The following is a 27,077-nucleotide window of genomic DNA, read 5'->3' as shown; positions in this document are numbered from 1 at the left end:
ACCACCATGCTCTGCTTTCTCTACAAAAATGGTGCTATGGTCTTAGAATTTCAAAAGAACGAGCAAAGACCCTTTGACTCCAATCTTCTGTTCTTTCCCAATCCCCTTACTCCTCACCTTAAGTCCTTTCCTGGGAATGAGTTTATAGCTCTCTTTAAACCTGTTCCTTGCTTCTAAGTAGCGATGGTGTCCTCCAGGGAAAGAGAAAGTTCCTTCTGAAATACTCTTCATCAAGGGGTCTGAAAGCTTCTTAAGCTCAGCCTGACAACACTTGACAGATGCTTCTTCATCTTGCAGCAAGCAATCTTCTTTCTTTTTCTTGATCATGACCTGTCAAGGAAATGAAGAGAAATTCAGTAGAAAGAAGCTGTTAGAAGAGAAGGTCCAACTGTGATCCTTTTGAAGGAAGCAGTCGCACAACATCAGGGCACATGACAAACAGAATAATAGATACAGAGTCATGAGACTAGTTTTAGTTCTAGATCTGACCAACTTTTTGTGTGACTTATAGGAAGTCTCTAAACTCTGTTGGCTTAATCTCAATACCTGTGAACTGATGGATTGGCAGCTGTGAATTCCATTGTTCTTTAACAGTAATAGGATTAATTGTGATCCACCCATCAACCAAGAAAAATGGAAAGCTCAATTATGACTTGAAGTAGGGCTTCCTATGCAACCTAGGTGCTATAGATAAAGATATATATATATATATATATATATATACACACACACATAGCTAATCAATTGCCTAACTTAATGAGTTAAGTATACACAACAGAATTTTGAACTCTTTCTGGATTGTTGCTTCATTGAGGGGTTGAGTGTATGAAAATATAGGAACTTTATTTTTCACTTTTGTACTTGTAAACTATAATTGATCTGATTTTCCTCTAAGAGATTTTTTAACTGTGAGGATGGACAAATGTAGACTAAAAGACAAAGTTTCTGTGAATATGCCATTGTAGGCAGAATTATGACCACCAAGAATTCTCTCCCCAGTATGCACATTCCTGGACCTGTGAGTAAGTTGAACATTAAACATATGTTTTAGTTCAGTTGAGTTGCTCAGTCATGTCTGACTCTTTCAGACCCCATGAGCTGCAGCATGCCAGGCCTCCCTTTCAAACACCACCCACCCAAACTCATGTCCATTGAGTTGGTGATACCATCCAACCCTCTCATCCTCTGTCATCCCCTTCTCCTGCCCTGAATCTTTCCCAGCATCAGGGTCTTTTCAAATGAGTCAGCTCTTCTCATCGGGTGGCTAAAGTATTGGAGTTTCAGCTTCAACATCAGACCCTCTAATGAACACCCAGGACTGATCTCCTTTAGGATGGACTGGTTGGATCTCCTTGCAGTCCAAGGGACTCTCAAGAGTCTTCTCCAACACCACAGTTCAAAAGCATCAATTCTTCGGTGCTCAGCTTTCTTTATAGTCCAACTCTCACATCCATACATGACCACTGGAAAAACCATAGCCTTGACTAGACAGACCCCTGTTGGCAAAGTGATGTCTCTGCTTTTTAATATGCTGTCTATGGTCATAACTTTCCTTCCAATGAGTAAGCGTCTTTTAATTTCATAGTTGCAATCACCATCTGCAGTGATTTTGGAGCCCCCCAAAATAAAGTCTGTCTCTCTTTCCACTGTTCCCCCATCTATTTGCCATGAAGTGATGGGACTGGACGCCATGATCTTAGTTTTCTGAATGTTGAGCTTTAAGCCAACTTTTTCGCTCTCCTCTTTCACTTTCATCAAGAGGTTCTTTAGTTCCTCTTCACTTTCTGCCTTAAGGGTGGTGTCATCTGCATATCTGAGATTATTGATATTTCTCCCAGCAATCTTGATTCCAGCTTGTGCTTCCTCCAGCCCAGCATTTCTCATGATGTACTCTGCATAGACGTTAAATAAGCAGGGTGACAATATACAGCCTTGATGTACTCTTTTCCTATTTGGAACCAGTCATTTTTCTATGTCCAGTTCTAACTGTTGCTTCCTGACCTAAAGGTTTCTCAAGAGGCAGGTCAAGTGATCTGGTATACCCATATCTTTCAGAATTTCTCACAGTTTATTGTGATCCACACAGTCAAAGGCTTTGGCATAGTCAATAAAGCAGAAATAGATGTTTTTCTGGAACTCTCTTGCTTTTTCCATGATCCAGCAGATGTTGGCAATTTGATCTCTGGTTCCTCTGCCTTTTCTAAATCCAGCTTGAATAGCTGAAAGTTCATGGTTCAAGTATTGTTGAAGCCTGGCTTGGAGAACTTTGAGCATTACTTTACTAGCGTGTGAGATGAGTGCAATTGTGTGGTAGTTTAAGCATTCTTTGACATTTCTTTTCTTTGGGATTGAAATGAAAACTGACCTTTTCCAGTCCCGTGGCCACTGCTGAGTTTTCCAAATTTGCTGACATATTGAATGCAGCACTTTCACAGCATCATCTTTTAGGATTTGAAATAGCTCAACTGGAATTCCATAACCTCCACTAGCTTTGTTCATAGTGATGCTTCCTAAGGCCCACTTGACTTCACATTCCAGGATGTCTGGCTCTAGGTGAGTGATCACACCATCATGATTATCTGGGTCATAAGGATGTTTTTTATACAGTTCTTCTGTGTATTCTTGCCACCTCTTCTTAGTATCTTCTGCTTCTGTTAGGTCCATACCTTTTCTGTCCTTTATTGAGCCCATCTTTGCATGAAATGTTCCCTTCGTATCTCTAATTGTTTTTTGAAGAGATCTCTAGTCTTTCCCATTCTGTTGTTTTCCTCTATTTCTTTGCATTGATTGCTGAGAAAGGGCTTCTTATCTCTCCTTTCTATTCTTTGCAACTCTGCATTCAAATGGGTTTATCTTTCCTTTTCTCCTTTGCTTCTCACTTTTCTTCCTCTCACAGCTAATTGTAGGGCCTCCTCAGACAGCCATTTTGCTTTTTTGCACTTTCTTTTCCTGGGGATGGTTTTGATCCCTATCTCCTGTACAGTGTTGTAAACCTCTGTCCATAGTTCATCAAGCACTCTGTCTATCAGATCTAGTCCCTTAAATCTCTTTGTCACTTCTACTGTATAATCATAAGGGATATGACTTAGGTCATACCTGAATGATGTTAGAAAAGGCAGAGGAACGAGAGATCAAATTGCCAACATCTGCTCGATCATCGAAAAAGGAAGAGAGTTCCAGAAAAACATCTATTTCTGCTTTATTGACTATGCCAAAGCCTTTGACTGTGTGGATCACAATAAACTGTGGAAAATACTGAAAGAGATGGGAATACCAGACCACTTGACCTGCCTCTTGAGAAGCCTGTATGCAGTTCAGGAAGCAACAGTTAGAACTGGCCATGGAAAAACGACTGGTTACAAATAGGAAAAGAAATATGTTGAGGTTGTATATTGTCACTCTGCTTATTTAACTTATATGCAGAGTACATCATGAGAAACACTGGGCTAGAGGAAGCACAAGCTGGAATCAAGATTGCTGGGAGAAATATTATAACCTCAGGTATGCAGATGACACCACCCTTATGGCAAAAAATGAAGAGGAACTAAAGAGCCTCTTGATGAAAGTGAAAGAGGAGAGTGAAAAAGTTGGCATAAAGCTCAACATTCAGAAAACTAAGATCATGGTGTCTGGTCCCATCACTTCGTGACAAATAGATGGGGAAACAGTGGAGTGACTGACATTTTTCTGGACTCTACAATCACTGCAGATTGTGATTGCAGCCATGAAATTAAAAGATGCTTGCTCCTTGGAAGGAAAGTTATGACCAATCTAGACAGCATATTAAAAAGCAGAGATATTACTTTGCCGACAAAGGTCCGTCTAGTCAAGGCTATGGTTTCTCCAGTGGTCATGTATGGATGTGAGAGTTGGACCATGAAGAAAGCTGAGCACCGAATAATTGATGTGTTTGAACTGTGGTGTTGGAGAAGACTCTTGAGAGTCCCTTGGACTGCAAGGAGATCTAACCAGTCCATCCTAAAGGAGATCAGTCCTGGGTGTTCTTTGCAGGGACTGATGTCGAAGCTGCAACTCCAATACTTTGGCCACCTGATGAGAAGAGTTGACTCATTTGAAAAGATGCTGGGAAAGATTGAGGGCAGGGAGGAGAAGTGGATGAGAGAGGATGAGATGATTGGATGGCATCATCGACTCGATGGCCATGAAATTGTGTGGGCCCCAGGAGTTGGTGATGGACAGGGAGGCCTGGTGTGCTGTAGTTCATGGGGTTGCAAAGAGTCAGACACGACTAAGCAACTGAACTGAAGTGAACTGAACTGAACTGAATTGTTTAGTGGTTTTCCCCACTTTCTTCAATTTAAGTGTGAATTTGGCAATAAGGAGTTCATGATCTGTGCCACAGTCAGCTATCAGTCTTGTTTTTGCTGACTGTATAGAGCTTCTTCATCTTTGGCTACAAAGAATATAAGCAATCTGATTTCAGTGTTGGCCATCTGGGGATGTCCATGTGTAGATTCATTTCTGGTGTTGTTGGAAGAGGGTGTTTGCTATGACCAGTGCGTTCTCTTGGCAAAACTCTATTAGTGTTTAGATTATGTTATATAGCATGCTGCTGCTGCTGCTAAGTCGCTTCAGTTGTGTCTGACTCTGTGTGACCCCATAGAAGGCAGCCCACCAGGCTCCCCCGTCTCTGGGATTCTCCAGGCAAGAATACTGGAGTGGTTGCCATGTCCTTCTCCAATGCATAACGTGAAAAGTCAAAGGGAAGTCGCTCAGTCGTGTCCGACTCTTAGCGACCTCATGGACTGCAGCCTACCAGGCTCCTCCGTCCATGGGGTTTTCCAGGCAAGAGTACTGGAGTGGGGTGCTGTAGCATAGGATACTTTAAAAAGTAGAGATGACCCAAGTGGACATTACCTAATCACATAAGTCTCTCACATGTAGTCTTCTCCTGTTGGTAGTAGAAGAGGTAATCAGAGAGATTAGAAACAAAGAAGAATACAGGGCACCATTGCTGGCCCAAAGATGGAGCAGGGTGGTTATCCAGAGCCCATATGAGTGCTGAAGAAAGATATATTCACATATTTACACGTGGGGAGGACAGTGTGGCTTATACATGATTTAAATTAAACTTTATGCTAAATACAATAACCTGTTTGTGGCCTATCAAGCATACATTTACATCTGCTTCAATCATTAAAGGGATACATTTAAAAATCAAATTGGAATAACTTGTGCAGGAATTCAAAACTGAGCTTGGTGGCCATTGTAGATGTGATTTCAGGCATGTTTCTGCATCACTGAGAACTTGAATCTTCTGAACTTTATCACACTCAAGGATGCCACTATCCATTCCCAAAACAGTGTTTGCTATAGTAGCAATGGGGAGTTGTAAACTTATGGTCTCAAAGATCCCATTGTAAATACGCAATGGTTTCAGACTCCAAACAATCCTGTAACAAGCACTTTTACTTCTTTCCAACTCCAGTCTTAATTCTTAACAAATACTACAGGTAATTTTGTGGGTTTTGCCTATATTGAGGGTTTTGCCACCTGCCCCCCCCCCCCCCCCCCATTTTGGAGTCCAGTGGAGCACAATTCAAATGCTTCTTGTATGTGTATCTTCAGGGTGCTAGTCCTCATTTGGCTCAAATCAAATTCTTCTTATCCTATGACAAACTGCTGTTTATTCTTGGGAGTATTACTAAGCCCTTTGAGCCTTTTCCCCTCTTCATCTTGTTGTACACAGAGCACATCACCTGTACACCCTGAGCTGGGATCTAACCTGAAGATTTTTGAGCTAATAAATGTGTGTTGTTTTAAACAGCTAAGTACAGGGTAATTTGTTTACAGTAGAAAATAAAGAGGCCAGTTTTTAGAAAAAGGGATGGAATGTAGCCTGTAGAATCCTGTCTTTCAGAGGAATCCAAACTCCTTTTACAAATGAGAAGCATGTGAACCACAGGTGAAAAGAAGGAGCCTTAGCACATTTCTAGAAGAAAGGTATCAGAAAGGCTATATTCTAGGCTACATTACCAGAAATTTCTTCTGGAAATCCTTCTTTTCATCCTTGAAAGAGCACTCCATGAAGACTGCAATGGCTTCCTTCTCACAGGCTGCGTGCACCTCCAGCAGCTCCTGGAGCGTGTCTGTGGGGAGGCTCAGTCACTTGGTCATCTGCTCACTGTAGTGGCCAGCTGCCTTCTGTACGGCTGCTGAGTTCTCTAGCTGGGCCAGAGTTGTCACCGCGTTCTCCAGACAAGGAACTGATCCACTGTTGATGGCATTTATGTAGGCTTCCACCAGAGTCCTCAACCCTGAATGACACATTATATTTTTAAAATAAACAGAACATTCTCCCTCATTTTATGAACTTTAGATCAATACTGTTAAAATTACTAAAGTTTTATTGAATTTGAGGTTCTCTTTCTTCTCCTCATCTTCATCCTTATCCTCATCATTGTATCCTCCACCTTCTATAACTTTCTTATAGTAACATCACTGTGTCTCCCATTCACTCTATTTTATAGTTCTCATTTCATCACAATACAGTATTAACTGAATCATCTCAAACAGTATGTTCAAAGTTCTCCTGTGACACTTTTCCCATTGTAATAAAATACAAAGAACTTATATATATGTGAGTAAACTGCATATTTTGTGAGCACTATTTCCAAATGAAAATGTAGTGCCACATGCAAAAATGTCATCAAGAATTTCCAGACCATGATACAAACTTTAAAGCAAGCAGCCCCTTCTCAGCACAGGGCACTATGTGACTGCCCCATTGACATGGGCATGAAGCCAGCACTTCATAAGATTATATTTGACTTGTTTCTCAGACTCTCAAGAGTTTACATGGATTCATGACCTACTACTTATTATTGATTCATGTAAATTCACAGAATACTTTGTATATCCTCACTAGAAACACTTATCCACTCAATGATTCATCACCATGAATATGTCTATCCTTAACATATCTATAATGTAATATTGGGTTGGCCAAAATGTTTGTTTGCATTTTTCCATAATATTTTACTGAAAAACTCCTTTCTGGGGCACCAGGTTATAATCCTGTTCAACTTTCCTCTTTTGCTTCTAAGTAGACATTGTGTCCTCCAGAAACAAAGAAAATTTCTTCTGAAATACTGTTCATCAAAAGCTCTGAAAGGTGCTTAAGCTCAGACTAACAGTAATTGACAGATGCCTCTTCATTTTGGAACAAGAAAACTTCCTTCTTTTTCTCCATGAAATCCTATCAGGGAAAGGGGAGAAATCCAATGGAAAGAAGCTGTTAGAAGGGAAGGTCCAGCTGTGATTCTTTTGGAGGAAGTCTGATAATATAGGATTGAGACACAGAATAACAGACACGGAGTCAGGAGTCTAGTTTTAGTCCAAGTTCTGACCACCTCTATGTGTGACTTGTGGGAAGTCCCTTAAATCCAGTGGACTCAACCTCAACATCTGTTCAGTGAAGGGGTTGGCAGGCATTAACCCTATGTGGTTCCTTTAGCAGCAGTAGAACAAATTGTGATCCATCCACCAACAATGAAAAATGAAAAGTTTAATTATGATGGGAAACAGGGATTCCTCTGCACACTGGGTGCTATGGATTAAAACACATACATAGTGAATCAACTGCCCATTAATGAGTTAAGTACACACTGATCGGAGTTTTGAACTCTTCATGAATTCTCGATTCCCTGAGAGCTGGAGTGTGTGAAAATATAGAAACAGAAGTTTTTGTTTGTACTTATAAATTAAAATCAGGCTAGCTTTCTCAATATGAACTAAGAGATTTTTGTAACTTGTAAGATGGTCAAGCGAGACTGAAAGTCAAACTTTCATTGAAGCTGCCAATGGTAAGTAGAACTGCGATCTCCAAGCATACTCTCCCCTGATGTCCACACTCTGCACAGTCTGTATTCTTGCGAATATGGCAAATATAGATGCTGTGTTTAGACTATGTTATATGGCACAGGCTAAGTTAAGAAATGGAGATGACCCAAGTGAGCATTACCTAATCACACAAGCCCTTCACATGTAGTCTTCTCCGTTGGTGGCAGAAGAGGTAATCAGAGAGATTAGAAACTGAAGAAAGAAACAGTGCACCATGGCTGTTGAAGAGGTAGGGATGTTCCCCAGAGTCTCCATGTGAGTACCAACCCCACTTGACCTTGTTTTCGGCTATGGTACACTGAGCAGATACCCATGGACCCTGAGTGGGAATGTGACCTGAGGAACGATAAACTATTAGATGTGTGTTTCAACTTGCTAAGCTCAGGGTAATTTGTTTTACCCTGAGCTTAGCCAAACTTTTAGAAAATGGATGGACTGTATAGCTTGTAGAGCCATATCACCCACTAGAATCTAGTCTTATTTTATGATAAGAAGCACAGGAATCATGGGGTCAAAAGTGGGGTGGCTAGGCATCATTCTGGAAGAAAGGAATCAGGAAGGATATATTCTAGGTCACATTACCGCGAGCTTTTTCTGAAACATCCGCTTGTCATCCTTGAAGGAGTCCCTCAAGAAGATGGCAATGCCTTCTCTCTCACAGGCTTCATGAACCTTCAGCAGCTCCTGGAGCATATCTGTGTGGAGGCTCAGTCGCTGGGTCATCGGCTCACTGTAGTGATCAGATGCCTTCTGCACGGCTGCTGAGTTCTCACGCTAAGCCAGAGTTATTACTGCATTCTCCAAACAGGGAACTCCTCCACTGTTGACAGCATCTATGTAGGCCTCCACCAGAGTCCCCAACACTGAAAGATACATGATATTTATGAAATGGGAGAGAATTCTCACCTGATTTTTTAAAACAGCTTTACAGATCAGCATTCTAGAAATCATAAAATTTTTTGAAGTTAAAGATTTATTTTCTTCTATTTATCCTTCTCCTCATTTCCTTCATTCTTGTATCCTCATCCTTTTTATTGTACGAATCCACTTTTTTAAAATATAATCACTGTGTCTCCTATGCACTCTATCTTTTATGTTTTTCCAACTCATCACATTACAATATTGAACAAATCATCTCAAACAATATGCTCAAGGGTCTCCCAGAACACTTTTCCCATTGTAATAAAATAAGAAGAACTTATGGCACTTGTAAGTAATTTACATAATTTGTAAATTAAAACATCTTGATGAAAATGTCATCAGAATTTCAGGACAGTGACACAAAACATGAAAATAAGAAGGACTCATCTCAGAACAGGACACTGTGTGACTGCCCAGGCGGCATGTTCATGAGGCCAACCCTGTATATAAGACGTATTTGTATTTGTTTCTCAGTCTCTCGGTAAAACTACATGGATTCATGGACTACCATTTATTTTCTTCTTAGTGTAAATTCACAAAATACTTTGCATATCCTCACTCAAAACACCTATCACATCAGACATCTCATCACCATGAAGATTTCTATCTTTAACTTATATCATTATTGTAATAGTTTCAAGAGATTTGATAGACTGCAAAAAAACCATGTACATAGGCTTCTTTTAGTGAAGAAACATGCATTTCCATGTGTGGCATGAGCATCCATTTTCCAAGTTACATGGAGAAGAAAATACAATTACTGAGAATCCCAGAGTGCAATCACAAGTTCATCACACACAATGAATCACAGAGATACATGCTCTAGTGCAAGAGACTCACCTCCCCACTTGACAATGATTCCTTCTTTTAGGGTCTTGGGTTTTGCATGGGTAAAGATATATGAACAGAAATCCTCTGATTTCTTCTGGAAATTCTCATCCAGTTGGTTATCTAGCACTTCCTCAATATGGAGTAATAGCTTTTTGTCACTTGAAGGCCAGTCAAAGGCAAAGCATTTTCTTTTTGGAAAAAACTTCCTGATATTCTTTCTGGGCATGTTGGAGTTCTGAATTCTGGGATCCTCGCCAATACTAGTGAGAAACAAGCAATCGTGGAATGGACAAATTTCAGATGAGGAGGCTCAAGTGTTTCATTTCTGGGATCTTTGCATTTTGGTATCTCTTGTGTCTGTAAATCTTTACTAATCAAATCATGCAAGTCAATCTTATGCTAATCTACTCAGGAAATGGAAAATCGCTTCTGTATTTTTTTCTTTCTTTTTTTCTTGCGCAGAGCTGAGAGTGCAGGGCTTCCCAAGTGGTTCAGTGGTAAAGAATCTGCCTCCTAATGCAGGAGAACAGGGTGTGATCCCTGGGTCTGGAAGATCCCCAGGAGAGGGAAATGGCAACCCACTCCAGTTCTTGCCTGGGAAATCCCATGAAGAGAAGAACCTGGTGGGCTGTAATCCATAGGGTCACAAAAGACTAGGACATGACTGAGTGACTAACAACAACAAGAGTGATGAAAGTACTTCTGAGGAGGCAGGGGAGGGATCCAGTCCAAGTGAAGAAACTTATGATTACTTTCCTTAACATTCCATGCTGTGTAGTGAATCAACTACTTATTAGATGTTTTTTGAGTAATAGATTTATCCAAGAAATTGTCAGAAATATTTTTCTGATATTGCAGTTCCCATGTTAGAAATGACATGTGTGCTCTAAAGTAATGTAATCATAGAAATAAAGATATTTATGATATTTCTCGGAAGATAACCTATGGAGACAAGTGATTCTCAGGACATAAAGAAAATCTTTATAAATCAGGGTAAAAGTGTACACATACTATCAAGAGATCACTTTAGCATATACCATCCCATAGTAAAGATAGCCTAAATGAAACTTGGAGACCTCATCCATCTCCTGTATCATTTTATATTATGTCTTACAGCATCATAGAAGATGGTTCTGGGCATACCTATCAGTAAGTAGTTATTGAAAGAGTGAATAAATGGTTAAATATGCAAAATTAATAATGCTTTTAGGTACCAGCAATTATCCTCTCTGCTAAAATAATCTGAGTAACTAGCTTTTTATTTTAACATGACATACATACATGTAAGTTCAAGAATGAAGAGTGTGATGTTACGAGAAAGAGCATTTAGGAACCAGACAGTTCTTACTGGAAGGACATAGCAATTAGTTTCCCTGAACTCTTTAGTGCATAAACAGCCTGTCTATGAAGGAGTTACCTGTGTAGGCTAAGAACATACATTATGTGAAATGTATGTCAAAAATTAGTCCTATTGTTAACTTTATGATTCTGTATTTACCAATTTCTAATCTGATAGATTATCTTACTCAAATAGAAGAGGAGAAGCACTCAATATATAATACACATATGTCAGCCTTTCTTTTTCTTGGTACCCATTTCTCTAATATTGGATTCTAAACTTCCTCTGTGAGCTTACGCTCTGGTCACTGGGGTTTCCAAGCAACAGCAATGATAAAGGTAAAGCTACATTTCATTCACCAAGCACCATTAGCATGGCCTCAATCCAGCCCCAAATCAAGATTGACATCAACTGCTGAATGTCAGAGCTCTTTTTAAAAAAATTAATTAATTTTACATCACAATATTGTATTGGTTTTGCCATACATTGACGTGAATCCGCCATGAGTGTACATGTGCTACCCAACCTGAACCCCCCTCCCTCCTCCCTCTCCATCCCATCTCTCTGGGTCATTCCAGTGCACCAGCCCCAAACACCCTGTATCATGCATCAAACCTGGACTGGTGATTCGTTTCACAAATGATATTTTACATGTTTCAATGCCGTTCTCCCATATCATCCCACCCTCGCCCTCTCCCACAGAGTCCAAAAGACTGTTCACTACATCTATGTCTCTTTTGCTGTCTCTCATACAGGGTTATTGTACCTTCTTTCTAAACTCCATATATATGCGTTAGTATACTGTGTTGGTGTTTTTCTTTCTGGCTTACTTCACTCTGTATAATAGGCTCCAGTTTCATCCACCTCATTAGAACTGATTCAAATGTATTCTTTTTAATGGCTGAGTAATATTCCATTGTGTATATGTACCACAGCTTTCTTATCCATTCATCTGCTGATGGACATCTAGGTTGCTTCCATGTCCTAGCTATTATAAACAGTGCTGTGATGAACATTAGGGTACACGTGTCTCTTTCAATTCTGGTTTCCTCAGTGTGTATGCCCAGCAGTGGGATTGCTGGGTCATATGGCACTTCTATTTCCAGTTTTTTAAGGAATCTCCACACTGTTCTCCATAGTGACTGTATTAGTTTGCATTTCCACCAACAGTGTAAGAGCGTTTCCTTTTCTCCACACCCTCTCCAGCATTTATTGCTTGTAGACTTTTGGATAGCATCCATTCTGACTGGCATGAAATGGTACCTCGTTGTGGTTTTGATTTGCATTTCTGTGATAATGAGTGATGTTGAACATCATTTCATGTGTTTGTTAGCCATCTGTATGTCTTCTTTGGAGAAATGTCTATTTAGTTCTTTGGCCCATTTTTTGATTGGATCATTTATTTTTCTGGAATTGAGCTGCAGGAGTTGCTTGTATGTTTTTGAGATTAATTCTTTATCAGTTGCTTCATTTGCTATTATTTTCTCCTATTCTGAAGGCTGTCTTTTCACCTTGCTTATAGTTTCCTTTGTTGTGCAGAAGCTTTTAATTAGGTCCCATTTGTTTATTTTTGTTTTTATTTCCAGTATTCTGGGAGGTGGGTCATAGAGAATCCTGCTTTGATGTATGTCGGAGAGTGTTTTGCCTATGTTCTCCTCTAGGAGTTTTATAGTTTCTGGTCTTACATTTAGATCTTTAATCCATTTTGAGTTTATTTTTGTGCATGGTGTTAGAAAGTGTTCTAGTTTCATTCTTTTACAAGTGGTTGACCAGTTTTCCCAGCACCGCTTGTTAAAGAGATTGTCTTTACTCCATTGTACATTCTTACCTCCTTTGTCAAAGATAAGGTGTCCATAGGTGTGTGGATTTATCTCTGGGCTTTCTATTTTGTTTCATTGATCTATTTTTCTGTCTTTGTGCCAATACCATACTGTCTTGATGACTGTGGCTTTGTAGTAGAGTCTGAAGTCAGGCAGGTTGATTCCTCCAGTTCCATTCTTCTTTCTCAATATTGCTTTGGCTATTCGAGTTTTTTTTTTTTTTTTTTGTATTTCCATACAAATTGTGAAATTATTTGTTCTAGCTCTGTGAAAAATACCATTGGTAGCTTGATAGGGATTGGATTGAATCTATAGATTGCTTTGGGTAGTATACTCATTTTCGCTATATTGATTCTTCCAATCCATGAACACAGTATATTTCTCCATCTATTTGTGTCCTCTTTGATTTCTTTCACCAGTGTTTAATAGTTTTCTATATATAGGTCTTTTGATTCTTTATAGTATAGTAGAGTAGAGTAGAGTAGAGTAGAGTAGAGTAGAGTAGAGTAGAGTGAAGTCGCCCAGTTGTGTCCAACTCTTTGCAACCCCGTGGACTGTAGCCTACCAGGCTTCTCTGTCCATGTTTCTCTAAGTAGATATATTCCTAAGTATTTTATTCTTTTCATTGCAATGGTGAATGGAATTATTTCCTTAATTTCTCTTTCTGTTTTCTCATTGTTAGTGTATAGGAATGCAAGGGATATCTCTGTGTTAATTTTATATCCTGCAACTTTGCTATATTCACTGATTAGCTCTAGTAATTTTCTGGTGGAGTCTTTAGGGTTTTCTATGTAGAGGATCAAAAAGCAAGAGAATTACAGAAAAACATCTATTCCTGCTTTATTGACTATGCCAAAGCCTTTGACTGTGTGGATCACAATAAACAGTGGAAAATTCTGAAAGAGATGGGAATACCAGACCACCTGACCTGCCTCTTGAGAAACTTATATGCAGGTCAGGAAGCAACAGTTAGAATTGGACATGGAACAACAGACTGGTTCCAAATAGGAAAAGGAGTACATCAAGGCTGTAAATTGTCACCCTGCTTATTTAACTTATATGGAGAGAACATCATGAGAAACGCTGGACTGGAAGAAGCACAGGCTGGAATCAAAACTGCCAGGAGAAATATTAATAACCTCAGATATGCAGATGACACCACCCTTATGGCAGAAAGTGAAGAGGAACTAAAAAGCCTCTTGATGAAAGTGAAAGAGGAGAGTGAAAAAGTCAGTTAAAGCTCCACATTCAGAAGACTAAGATCATGGAATCTGGTCCCATCACTTCATGGGAAATTGATGGGGAAACAGTGGAAATAGTGTCAGACTTTTTTTTGGGGGGGCGGGGGGCTCCAAAATCACTGCAGATGGTGACTGCAGCCATGAAATTAAAAGACACTTACACCTTGGAAGGAGAATTATGACCAACCTAGATAGCATATTCAAAAGCAGAGACATTACTTTGCCAACAAAGGTCCGTGTAGTCAAGGTTATGGTTTTTCCAGTAGTCATGTATGGATGTGAGAGTTGGACTGTGAAGAAAGCTGAGCACCAAAGAATTGATGCTTTTGAACTGTGGTGTTGGAGAAGACTCTTGAGAGTCCCTTGGGCTGCAGGGAGATCCAACCAGTCCATTCTAAAGGATATCAGTCCTGGGTGTTCTTTGGAAGGAATGATGCTAAAGCTGAAACTCTAGTACTTTGGCCACCTCATGCGAAGTGTTGACTCATTGGACAAGACTCTGATGCTGAGGGGGGTTGGAGGCAGGAGGAAAAGGGAATAACAGGATGAGATGGTTGGATAGCATAATCGACTCAATGGACATGAGTTTGAGTGAACTCCAGGAGTTGGTGATACACAGGGAGGCCTGGCGTGCTGCCATTCATGGAGTCGCAAAGAGTTGGACACGACTGAGTGACTGAACTGAACTGATGTAGAGAATCATGTCATCTGCAAACAGTGAGAGTTTTACTTCTTCTTTCCCAATCTGGATTCCTTTTATTTCTTTTTCTGCTCTGATTGCTGTGGCCAAAACTTCCAGAACTATGTGGAATAGTAGTGGTGAGAATGGGCACCCTTGTCTTGTTCCTGACTTTAGGCGAATTGCTTTCAATTTTTCTCCATTGAAGATAATGTTTGCTGAGAGTTTTTCATATATGGCTCTTGATCACACTTCCTACTGATCTTTCTACCACCTTGCCCCTTCAAGTTGATACCTGGAATCAACTTCAAGGCATTCTCCAGGTACTCATCTTCAGTGATGGGATTCCCATCTAACTCCAGCTCCAGCATGCAATCCTGCACGGTCCAGATTAAGTCTGAAAAGAAACTCTCAAATTCAGTTGAATCTGCTACTTTGTCGGAGCTGGGAGGTGATTTGGTTCTGATCAGTTCTGTTAATTCAGTCACATATCTGGGATCTTAACTTAGGAATAAATGGCACTCTCCAACACAATTTCCAGATCTCACCCCAAAACCAGTTTTATGAATATTCCCTTTTGCCCCATTTTACTATCTCATCTGCCAACAGAATGGAGTCATGGAAAAGAAGAAACATTGTCAGTTGCTATTCTTATGAAGTCAATGAAATCTACTCGTTCAGTTCTGGAAGGATACTGCAGCTGTTCCAGGGCCTGGTGTTCATCCTGTTGAACAAAGCTGCTGCTCAGGAGCATGGCCAGGGCAAAGATGCATGAGTCATTCTTGGAGTTCCCCTAGAAACTATGTTACAGCATAAGGATGCTACTCCTTATGCTCTCATTCAGTTGTTCATTTACTATAACAGCTGTACTGTAACTCAATAGTGAGACAAATAGCAAATTTTCAAGACAATGCTAAATGCAAACCTTTCTGGTGAAGATATTGACCCCTCTAAGCACTTGAGTATGATTAGCTGCCAACAGAAATGAATGATACCCTATATGTGCTTAAAATGTTTAGTACAGTGCCTGGAACATAGAAGTTGTGGGACCGTGAGTGGGCATTGGTTTCCTTTCCAATGTTTTCTTAATATATCACGGTGTATATTAAGAACACAAGTGATGTTCAGTTAAATTAATCAACTACTAACTGTGCATCTAACTAACAGGAGACACTTATTTGCTTGCTTGTATATAAAATTTCATATTATACTCCTTGCCTTAGAAAGAGGGCATTGAAGAGGTGCAGGTATACCTGGAAACATAATCTTATTGGAGACGTTTACATACATCCAAGATGATAAGCTGCCAAGCATGGAATCAAGTGTTATATTATAAATGGCAAAGGTAAGTAAGTAAATGTTAGTTGCTTAGTCGTGTTTGACTCTATGCGACCCCATGGACTGTAGCCTGTGAGGCTTCTCTGTCCATGGAATTCTCCAGGCAAGAATATTGGAGTGGGTAGCCATTCTCTTCTCCAGGGAATCTTCTGGACACAGGGATTGAACCTGGGTCTCCTGCATTGCAGATCGATTCTTTACTGTCTGAGATACCAGGAAAACCCATATGCCCAAATTAGAAAAAATACTCTGTGCATTCAGAGCAGTAGTGCTTATGTCTGACTGTAATATGATGGTATTAAGAAATAAATAGCTGGAATTTAAAGAATTGACAGAAGATGGATTTGTGGAGTTATAGAAATCATGCAGGTGGAAGGACCCACAGAAGCCAGTCATAATTGCCAGAAAGTGTGCTCAGGTAAAGGTATTACACGGTTATTTTATTTGACTGAAGTAGTGATTACCTGTGTGGTAGTAGATGATGAGGCTGAAGACAAAATTCAGGGCAAGGTAGGAGTGACTTTGGAGTAGAATGTGTGTGTATACAAACACACACACACACACACACACACACACACACACACACACGTTATTAGGGCTTCCCTTGTAACTCAGTCTGTAAAGAATCTGCCTGCAATGCAGGAGACCCAGTTTCTTTTCCTGGGTCAGGAAGATTCCCTGGACAAGGAAATGGCACCCTACTCCAGTATTCTTGCCTGGAGAATCCCATGGACAGAGGAGCCTGGAAGGCTACAGTCCATGGGATTGCAAGAGTTGGACACGACTTAGTGGCTAAATCATCATATATATTACCAAGATACTTTATACCAATATGAGCAGCAAGTCGTTCTGCTATCAGTGTGCAGTTCAGTGTGCTTTGGTTCTTTGAAAAATGCAGTTAGATAAAAAGAAGAGGATCATGAAAATTACGGTCTATTACGAATCAGTAGACCAACTTGGGTTGACACTAATGTGATTATTGAATACATTAAATCTGGATTTTTAAATTTAGAATTTATGTACCAGCTTTTATCTACAATGATGAAGGCCAAAGATTCAATGCTATTGTTTTTTATATAGATGCAGATTACTATAAATAAGTAGAAAAGTTTGATTACAACTAACATTGTAAAGACAAAGTTTCTAAAATTGTCCCATTTACAAAGTTCTTGGTTAAAGTAGCTCATGCTTCTAGATAAGTCAGTGATGAATTCATCTTCAGAACCTAAAATGTTCCTGGGATAGCTGAAACTTTTCTGGAGATTTGAAAAATACATTATTCAGAGAAATCCTATGTTAATGGTTCTTACCTACACCACCATCAACTCAACTCCACACACTTCAACTACTAGATCCCATTGATTGAATGGGTTATAGCTTTCATAATGAAGTTTTCAGGAACCTGAACAACTGGGATAGATTCTCACATTCTTTTCCTCTTGGTTCCCTGTACTGATAACACTGAATATTTATCTCCCTAACTCAGCTCTGGGTCTTCAACTCACTGAGATATATGTTACACTTCATCCCGAGGATTCAGATGCCCAATAAGTATTTATTAACTTGTATGGGCTTCCCTGATAGCTCAGTTGCTAAAGAATCCACCTGCAATGCAGGAGACCCTGGTTTGATTTCTGGGTCAGAAAGATCCTCTGGAGAAGGGATAGGCTACCCACTCCAGTATTCTTGGGCTTCCCGTGTGGATCAGCTGGTAAAGAATCTGCCTGAAATGCCGGAGACCTGGGTTGGATCTCTGGGTTGGGAAGATCCAGATTCCCTGGAGAAGGGAAAGGCTACCCACTTCAGTACTCTGGCCTGGAGAATTCCATGGACAGTACAGTCCATGGGGTTGAAAAGAGTTGGACAGGACTGAGAGATTTTCACTGTATCTTTCACCCCAGTGTTTAAAATAATAAAGTTTATCCCTATCAACGGAGGTGCCGAGGTCCAGCCCTGGCTGATCCAGGGTATTCAAAGGGGAGATGGCGTCGGTGACTATTTATTTATTTATCAAAGATATAAAGAGTAATAAAATGAGGATAGCTCAGTAGGAAAATTCAGTGGAGAAAAGAAGCTGAGTAGCTTGGTTTACGCGGGAGACCAATAAAACTTCAAGACAAGAAGTTTGCACCATTTACTTAGGCCGCAGGCGTCCTTCCGTTCTCCCGAAGGAGAGGAGACACTGAGGCCTCCCCGGTCGGATCTTAGAAGCCCAGGCATAATTAGTAAGCATGGTGGGTTCCGCGCTCCAGATGGAGACTCAGCTGGAAGTTAAAGGGAAGAATGACATGGGGAGACCAAGCGTTGGTGAGCAAGGCCCGTAGCTTTATTTTTAACAGGGGCTTTTATACCCTAAGTTACACATAGAGGATAATAGGGGATGCAAAGTCAGCAGTTTTTGATCCTCATCAAATACCAGGGTTTCTTTCCTGCAAATTTATTGTATACAAATGGTTTAGGTGATTTACATCATCTTCTGGCCAGAAGGCCTATTAACATTTTATGACTCTTGACAAAGACTTATCAACAAAGACTTATTTTCTCTAAGAGTAATTATTTTAAGGTTTGGCGCCATCTTTCGAAGATAAAATTGCCTATAGGGCAGATGTGTAATGGGTTTACAACAAAGGAAAGAATTTATTACCTTAAGGGTCTAAAGTTACTAACACCAAGGCCACTACTTATTTTTTCTACATATCAACTGTATTAATTAATACACATTCAAGGATACAATTCAGGGGATGTGGAAACTTGGCAACAAGCATTGGCTCATCAATGAAATCCTTTACTAGTTTATTCTGACAGTTTCTAACTCTCAGAGAGGTTCTAAGCTATTTGAATATCTTAAGCTTCCTGTGCCTCTGGAGGCTGGGAGACTGTAAACAATCGTATGCATAGCTGTAGGAGTCCGGGTAAACTTGTCAGGTGAGTTAGAAAGCCATCTGAGGGGTTTGGATTTAAACACTCCTAACTGCCCAGGAACTTTATTAATTGGAGCTGTAAGTTAACTCTTTGACAGAGGGAGCGAGATGGTGGTGGGGGACAGCCCCCAGTAAAGTCAGAGGTGAGAGCACAAAGCAATAAAGTAGGCAGACTCTGGTTTTTGGGGGGTAGATGCTCGAGAATATCCGGGGGGACTCCTGAGGCTCGATCCTGCCTTTGCGTATGCCGAGCCTCCTTCCTCATGACCTTTGTCACGAGTGGAATGCCTCACCGGCTCCTGGCACTGAGATATATATTTTATCAAAGAATTAATTCAAGGAAAGAGAATTTGGCCTCATCATTCATAATAGGATTTGCAGTTTATAGGAACATGTCCTAAAAATTGAATTGAGGTGGGAAATTGAAATGTAAGTGGAGTCTCAAGAGTAAAGAAGACTCCCTGCCTTACCGTCTCCACATTGCCCAGACCCTCAGTGTCCAGAAGGACCAGGGTGTGGTTCTCCTTGGAGGGACGGTGCACACACAACATCCAGATGCCTCTGGTTTCAGACCTCACTGTGGAGCCCAGAGGGAAACGTGCACAGAAAGACAAGAATGCAACACACAGTAAGAGCAATAGACCAGACTGCCCATGGGTTGCTTTGGGTGAACTTGTGTGCAGATGAATGCCTGCCTGGGAGGAAGATACTTCCATTTTAACAAGGACAGAAAATTCACCCTCTATACATATTCAGAACCTTCTCAAGGAACACTTTGTTTCCCCTATTCACCTCCTACCATTAATGGCTCTAACTATGTCACATTCTAGAAATAATGCAAACTGTATTAAACTTTCTATATTTATCTGACACGGAAGATCCCCCATATCTTCCATCCTTTCTGATGGATATTTACCAGTGAGAAGTACCAGCAGGAGACTAGAAGTCAGGCTCCTATTCCCCTTGCTTCCACCCTCATCAACCACTGTGCCCAGTGTCTCTGTTCATCTACCTTGGTCACATCTTTCATTTAGCACCATCCATTTTCTCTGATTTTTGATAATTCTGGAATTCACACATTGCTTGCCTTTTCACTCTACACGAGTTATAAAAGCTACCTGGTCATTGTTCCTGCCACCTTCTGACTGCTCCATATCCTTCATTCAATCCCTCTGCTTGTGCCCTTGAACTTGTCCCCCCACCCCTACCTTTAAATGTCTTCAGTTACCCTTTAAGTGGATTATCTGTGTACTTCCAACACCTGGACTATACATCAGCTTTTCAGATATTTTTCCTCCCCTTCCTCTCTGTATTTTCCTCATTTCTCTTCTTCTCTTCAAAAAAGGATGAATTCTTTGTTCATTGACTGAGGTGGGCATGTAACAGCAGGAAATTCAACAAGACCTGTGAGAATCTCTTACCCTTCTTTCTAAAGGTTTAAACCCACAGTGGAGAGGAGGTGAGGTATATGTTGAAGAAGCTGCAGGCAATGTATCTTATCCATACTCCAAGATTTTGACTGTTTGCCATAGGCAATGCTCCCTTCAACTGAGAATAGAAATGGATATGATCAAATACCTAGGGGAGCATGGTTCAGCATGCTCAGGCCAATCAGCTGCCATGTCCTGTGTGTTCTGCTTAGTATGGGTATAACATCTGAGATGATCTGTACCCCTCTACATCTTGATGGCATTTGACTTCTTGCTGATTAATACAGAGCAACCTGAGCTCCCAGTTTCACCAAGGAGAAAAGACAAAGTGTTACTAGAGTTCACCACTGTCAGGTATTTGAGATAAAGAGCAGATAAAGAAGTCATCACAAGGAGACAGAGAGAGCAGTGACCTGGTCCTGATTGTCCACCTAACCCTAACTGGGCACAAGTTTAGTTTGTTTGGTTTTTGTTCTTCCTGTGATATGACTGGGGTTCAGTGCAGTTCAGTTCAGTTGCTCAGTCATGTCCAACTCTTTGTGACCCTATCGACTGTAGCAGGCCAGGCCTTCCTGTCCACCCTGAACTCCCGTAGTTTACTCAAACTCATGTTCATTGAGTCGGTGATGCCATCCTCATCTCATCCCCTTCTTTTCCTGCCTTCAATCTTTCCCAGCATCGGGGTCTTTTCAAATGAGTCCATTCTTCACATCAGGTGGCCAAATTACTGGAGTTTCAGCTTCAGCATCAGTCCTTCCAATGAATATTCAGGACTGATTTCCTTTAGAATGGACTGGTTGGATCTCCTTGCAGTCCAAGGGACTCTCAAGAGTCTTCTCCAACACCACAGTTCAAAAGCATCAGTCTTTCTGCACTCAGCTTTCTTTATAGTCCAATTCTCACATCCATACATGACTACTGGAAAAACCATAGCTTTGACTAGACAGACCTTTGTTGTCAAAGTAATGTCTGCTTTTTAAAATGTTGTCTAGGTTGGTCATAACTTTTCTCCCAAGCAGTAAGCACCTTTCATTTTCATGGCTGCAGTCACCATCTGTAGTGATTTCAGAGCCCCCCCAAAATCAAGTCTGTCACTGTTTCCACTGTTTCCCCATCTATTTGTCATGAAGTGATGGAACTAGATACCATGATCTTAGTTCTCTGAATGTTGAGTTTTAAGCCAACTTTTTCACTCTTCTCTTTCACTTTCATCAAGGGACTCTTTAGTTCTTCTTTTCTTTCTGCCATAAGGGTGGTGTCATCTGCATATCTTAGGTTATTGATATTTCTCCCAGCAATCTTGATTCCAGCTTGTGCTTCATCTAGCCCAGTGTTTCTCATGATGTACTCTATATATGTTAAATAAGTAGGGTGACAATATACAGCCTTGACGTACTCCTTTCCCAATCTGGAACCAGTCTGTTGTTCCATATCTAGTTCTAACTGTTGTTTCCTGACCCGCATACAGATTTCTCAAGAGGCAGGACAGGTGGTCTGGTATTTCCATCTCTTTTACAATTTTCCAGTTTGTTGTGATCCACACAGTCAAAGGCTTTGGCATAGTCAATAAAGCAGAAATAGATGTTTTTCTGGCACCCTGTTGCTTTTTCAATAATCCAATGAATGTTGGCAATTTGATCTCTGGTTCCTCTGCCTTTTCTAAATCCAACTTGAACATCTGAAAGTTCACGTTTCACGTATTGTTGAAGCATGGCTTGGAGAATTTTGAGCACTACTTTACTAGTGTGTGAGATGAGTGCAATTGAGCGGTAGTTTACAGCATTCTTTGGCATTGCCTTTCTTTGGGATTGGGATGAAAACTGACCTTTTCCAGTCCTGTGGCCACTGCTGAGTTTTCCAAATTTGCTGGCATATTGAGTGCAGCACTTTCACAGCATCATCTTTCAGGATTTGGAATAGCTCAACTGGAATTCCATCACCTCCACTAGCTTTGTTCATAGTGATTCTTCCTAAGGCCCACTGGATTTTGCATTCCAGGACGTCTGGCTCTAGGTGAGTGACCACAACATCATGGTTATTTTTTGTATAGTTCTTTTGTGTATTCTTGTCACCTCTTCTTAATATCTTCTGCTTCTGTTAGGTCCATACCATTTCTGTCCTTTATCAAGCCCATCTTTGCATGAAATGTTCCCTTGGTAACTCTAATTTTCTTGAAGAGATCTCTAGTCTTTCCCATTCTGTTGTTTTCCTCTATTTCTTTGCACTGATCACTGAGGAAGGCTTTCTTATCTCTCCTTGGTATTCTTTGGAACTCTCTTTTCAGATGCTTGTATCTTTCCTTTTCTCCTTTGCTTTTCACTTCTCATCTTTTCACAGCTATTTGTAAGGCCTCCTCAGACAGCCATTTTGCTTTTTTGCATTTCTTTTCCATGCGGATGGTCTTGATCCCTGTCTCTTGTTCAATGTCACGAACCTCCATCCGTAGTTCATCAGGCACTCTATCAGATCTAGTCCCTTAAATCTATTTCTCACTTCCACTGTATAATCATAAGGGATTTGATTTAGGTCACACCTGAAAGGTCTAGTGGTTTTCCCTACTTTCTTCAATTTAAGTCTGAATTTGGCAATAAGGAGTTCATGATCGGAGCCACAGATGGCTCCCAGTCCTGTTTTTGCTGACTGTATAGAGCTTCTCCATCTTTGGCTGCAAAGAATATAATCCATCTGATTTCGGTTTTGACCATCTGGTGATGTCCATGTGTAGAGTCTTCTCTTGTGTTGTTGGAAGAGGGTGTTTGCTATGACCAGTGCGTAATCTTGGCAAAACTCTATTAGCCTTTGCCCTGCTTAATTCTGTATTCCAAGGCCAAATTTGCCTGTTACTCCAGGTGTTTCTTGACTTCCTCTTTTGCATTCCAGTCCCCTGTAATGAAAAGAACATCTTTTTTGGGTGTTAGTTCTAAAAGGTCTTGTAGGTCTTCATAGAACCGTTCAACTTCAGCTTCTTCAACATTACTGGTTGGGGCATAGGCTTGGATTACATGATATTGAATGGTTTGCCTTGGAAACAAACAGAGATCATTCTGTTCTTTTTGAGATTGCATCCAAATACTGCATTTCAGACTCTTTAGGCGACCATGATGGCCACTCCATTTCTTCTAAAGCATTCTTGCCTACAGTAGTAGATATAATGGTCATCTGAGTTAAATTCATCCATTCCAGTCCATTTTAGTTCGCTGATTCCTAGAATGTCGACATTCACTCTTGCCATCTCTTGTTTGACCACTTCCAATTTGCCTTGATTCATGGACCTAACATTCCAGGTTCCTATACAATATTGCTCTTTACAGCATCAGACCTAGCTTCTGTCACCAGTCACATCCAGAACTGGGTATTGTTTTTGCTCTGGTTTCATCCCTCCATTCTTTCTGGAGTTATTTCTCCACTGATCTCCAGTAGTATATTGGGCACCTACTGACCTGTGGAGTTCCTTTTTCAGTATTCTATCATTTCGCCTTTTCATACTGTTCATGGGGTTCTCAAGGCAAGAATACTGAAGTGGTTTGCCATTCCCTTCTCCAGTGGACCACATTCTGTCAGACCTCTCCAGGGCATGGCTTAGTTTCATTGAGTTAGACAAGGCTGTGGTCCATGTGATTTGATTGACTAGTTTTCTGTGATTATGGTTTCAGTGTGTCTGCCCTCTGATGCCCTCTCCCAACACCTAACTTCTTACTTGGGTTTCTCTTACCTTGGACGTAGGGTATCTCTTCATGGCAGTTCCACCAAAGCGCAGCCGCTTTCCTTACCTTGGATGAGGGGTATCTCCTCACTTCCGCCCCTCCTGACCTTGAACGTGGAATAACTCCTCTCGGTCCTCCTGTGCCCACGCAGCCACCACTCCTTGGATGCTTCTCAAACCTTTAATCCCTCCTAAACTGACCTACTAATTAACTAAGCTTGACAAAGGAAATTGTTTTCCCTTGATTGGTGGTCAAGAGTTCTTATAAAAGGAAAACAGATATTAAATGTTTTGTGTGGTGCCAATGGAAGATTGCAAAGCAAAAATGAGAGAAGAGAAAAGCAGAATAAAGAGAGTGGGAGAGACTTAAAGGCACAGCAATAGAGCAAGAGTCCTTGGAGAGACAGTGAGATAATCCTATGGATCTTTAGAACTGGACTGAGGTTCTATCCCCTAATTGTGATGAGCCACTAAGCCACAGAGGAAGACGTTAGGAAAGAAATGGTGACTGGCTTTCTTAGACAGAAATGCTGAAGGAGATATAAGCAGGTTGTCCTAAAAATCAGTAAGAAGAAGAGTAGTATCCTGCTAGGAAAATATCAACTTATTGAATTAGCAAATGCAAATAGCAAATAAATATATGATAAGGTACTCAAATTTATTTGCAATGAAGCAAATAATATGCAACTATACAAACACTAGATGAGCAAAAAAGATTAGTGCTTTTCCCTAATTTTTGTGAAGCTACGGAGAATTCTCAGCTTATGCTAATAAGCACATAGAATGAATATAAGCTTAAAACATTGTATTATATCATCTAGAGGGGTTTAAAACATATGTATTCCTAGACCCAGCAAGCCCATTCCTGGGCATATGCCACAAAGGTAGGTAGTGTACATGTACACAAAGATATAGATATAAGAATGTTCATAATTCATGGCAGCACTGTTCATAAAAGATAAAAGCTACAAATAACACCAATTTTCATCAACAAGTGGATAAATTGTGCTGTCCATAATCTGTAGCATATTGAAAAGGAATGAAAATAATTCACAGCTACATTTGTCAAACTGGATGAACCCTATAAACTTCTGTAGAATATGAAGCTAGATACCAATGAATATCACAATGTAATGCCCTATATTAAGTTTAAGCCCCTTTTTATAATTCTATACAAAGATTGAAAAACTATGTCTAAATAGGAATGGTGGAAAAGTGCACCATGAAAATCAAAACACTAGTGAGTTCTAACAAGAGTGTGAGACAGTGTGATTTGGGGTTTTATATGTTGGTGATGTTTTATTTCTTGAAACAGGCAGTGATTAAACAGCTAATCACTTTACATACATCAGCTTTATTATGTCTATGTATATACATATATGGGCCTCCCCAGTGGTTCAGTGGTAAAAAATCTTCATGCAGTGCATGAATTACAGGAGACTCGAATTCAGTTCCTATGTTAGGAAGATCCCCTGGAGGAGGAAATGGCAACCCATTCCAGTATTCTTGCCAGAAATATCACATGGACAGAGGAACCTGGCAGTCTACAGTCCAAAGCATCACAAAGAGTCAGACACATCTGCTCCACTGAGCATGAGCAAGAGAACATATACACATGTATACGTATGTGTTATAATTCTACATATAAGAAAACACTAGAGATAGATTAGGGGCATGATTTATCAAAGTTAAAAAAAAGGATGGCTGTCCCATTGCGATACAAGATGCAGGAATTTTGCTATCTGTTCTTCCTTCCATTCCTCTTTAAAAAGTGCATTTAAAATACTTTATATCATTTATTTATATAGTTTTCATTGAAGTATCATTGATTCACAATGTTGTGTTTGTGTCAGGTGTACAGGAAGTGATTTGGGGAGAGAGAGGGAGAGAATGTGCATAACAATATCTAATATATAGACAAATATTGTTTTTAAGATTTTTTTCCATTATATGTTATTTCTTTCTAAAAAGAGGAAGCAGGGCATGTTAAACAACATTTGTGTGACCTGGAAATGACCCTGTGGTTTAGGGCAAAAGTGATGAAGGAAAAACAAAGGCAGTAATCGTTCAAGATGAGCCCCAGAGGAGATTGTAGCAGATGGGGTCAAGATGAAAGAGGTAGATGTTTTGATGAGATTGGGAACTCTAGATTACTGCACAGAGAGTGAACATTGTGGAGAGATGGCTTTGGAGTTATAAATTTGGTGATGAGAATTAGAAGTTTTCTTCAGTGTGGGGGTTAGACTCTTCCTTAACATGACCCTAGAGGAGGTGGATCAGCAGCCTGCATTATCACTGCTTCCAAGCAAACGTCCTGAACAACACTCACTGTGGTTCTGTCCTGCCAGGCGGTTCATCAGGTAGGACTTTGTGGTCCGATAGAGCCCTGCAATGGCCACTACCACCGCAGGCTGAGATATCTGCTCAAGAATCTTCAGTGCTCTGGGATTTACTGACAATTGACATTTCTGGTTTTCCACCAGACAGAAGGGGTCCATTACAATGGATCCAGATGCCGCTGGAAGCTGTAACCCAGAGGAACAACTCAGTAAAACACAAGATCCAGAAGTCATCTCTCATGGTGCACAAAGCCTTCTGCTTGTAGAAACTGTACATCAATTCTCTATTCTTTGTATGTTTCTGAAAGGTAAGTATTCAGCCTAGTGTGCTAAGGCCTGTACAGGTAAATTATACACATTACCTCATGGATCTTTAATGAACCCTAAAGCAACCTGTCCATGGGAGGCATGCAGTGAATAGAATGAGAACACAAAGCACTGATGATGGAGCCTTGAGAACACAAGCATTTGAGGGATATTAGGGGCAGATGGGACATGAAGGGGATGAGGAGTGACCAGACACCATCTCTGGAGTTCCAGAATGATTTGGTCACTCAGTAATTGCACAAATATTTATTGAGAACCTACCTTGTGCTGGAGACTGTCCTAGGCACTCAGAAGCAAACTGAACAAAATGGAGACAAATCTCTGC

The 27,077-nt window shown here is 40.4% G+C and overlaps 1 pseudogene; it reads right to left on the bottom strand.

Annotated features, from left to right (window-relative positions):
- Positions 1-26,659, bottom strand: part of LOC113890325 — a 36,092-nt pseudogene extending 9,433 nt beyond the window's left edge.
- Positions 26,660-27,077: the final 418 nt, after the last annotated feature.

Source organism: Bos indicus x Bos taurus, chromosome 3, assembly GCF_003369695.1.
Source record: "Bos indicus x Bos taurus breed Angus x Brahman F1 hybrid chromosome 3, Bos_hybrid_MaternalHap_v2.0, whole genome shotgun sequence".
NCBI classification, from domain to species: Eukaryota; Metazoa; Chordata; class Mammalia; order Artiodactyla; family Bovidae; genus Bos; species Bos indicus x Bos taurus.
Note: the sequence above shows the minus strand (reverse complement) of the source record. Positions and strands in the feature narration are given on the sequence as shown.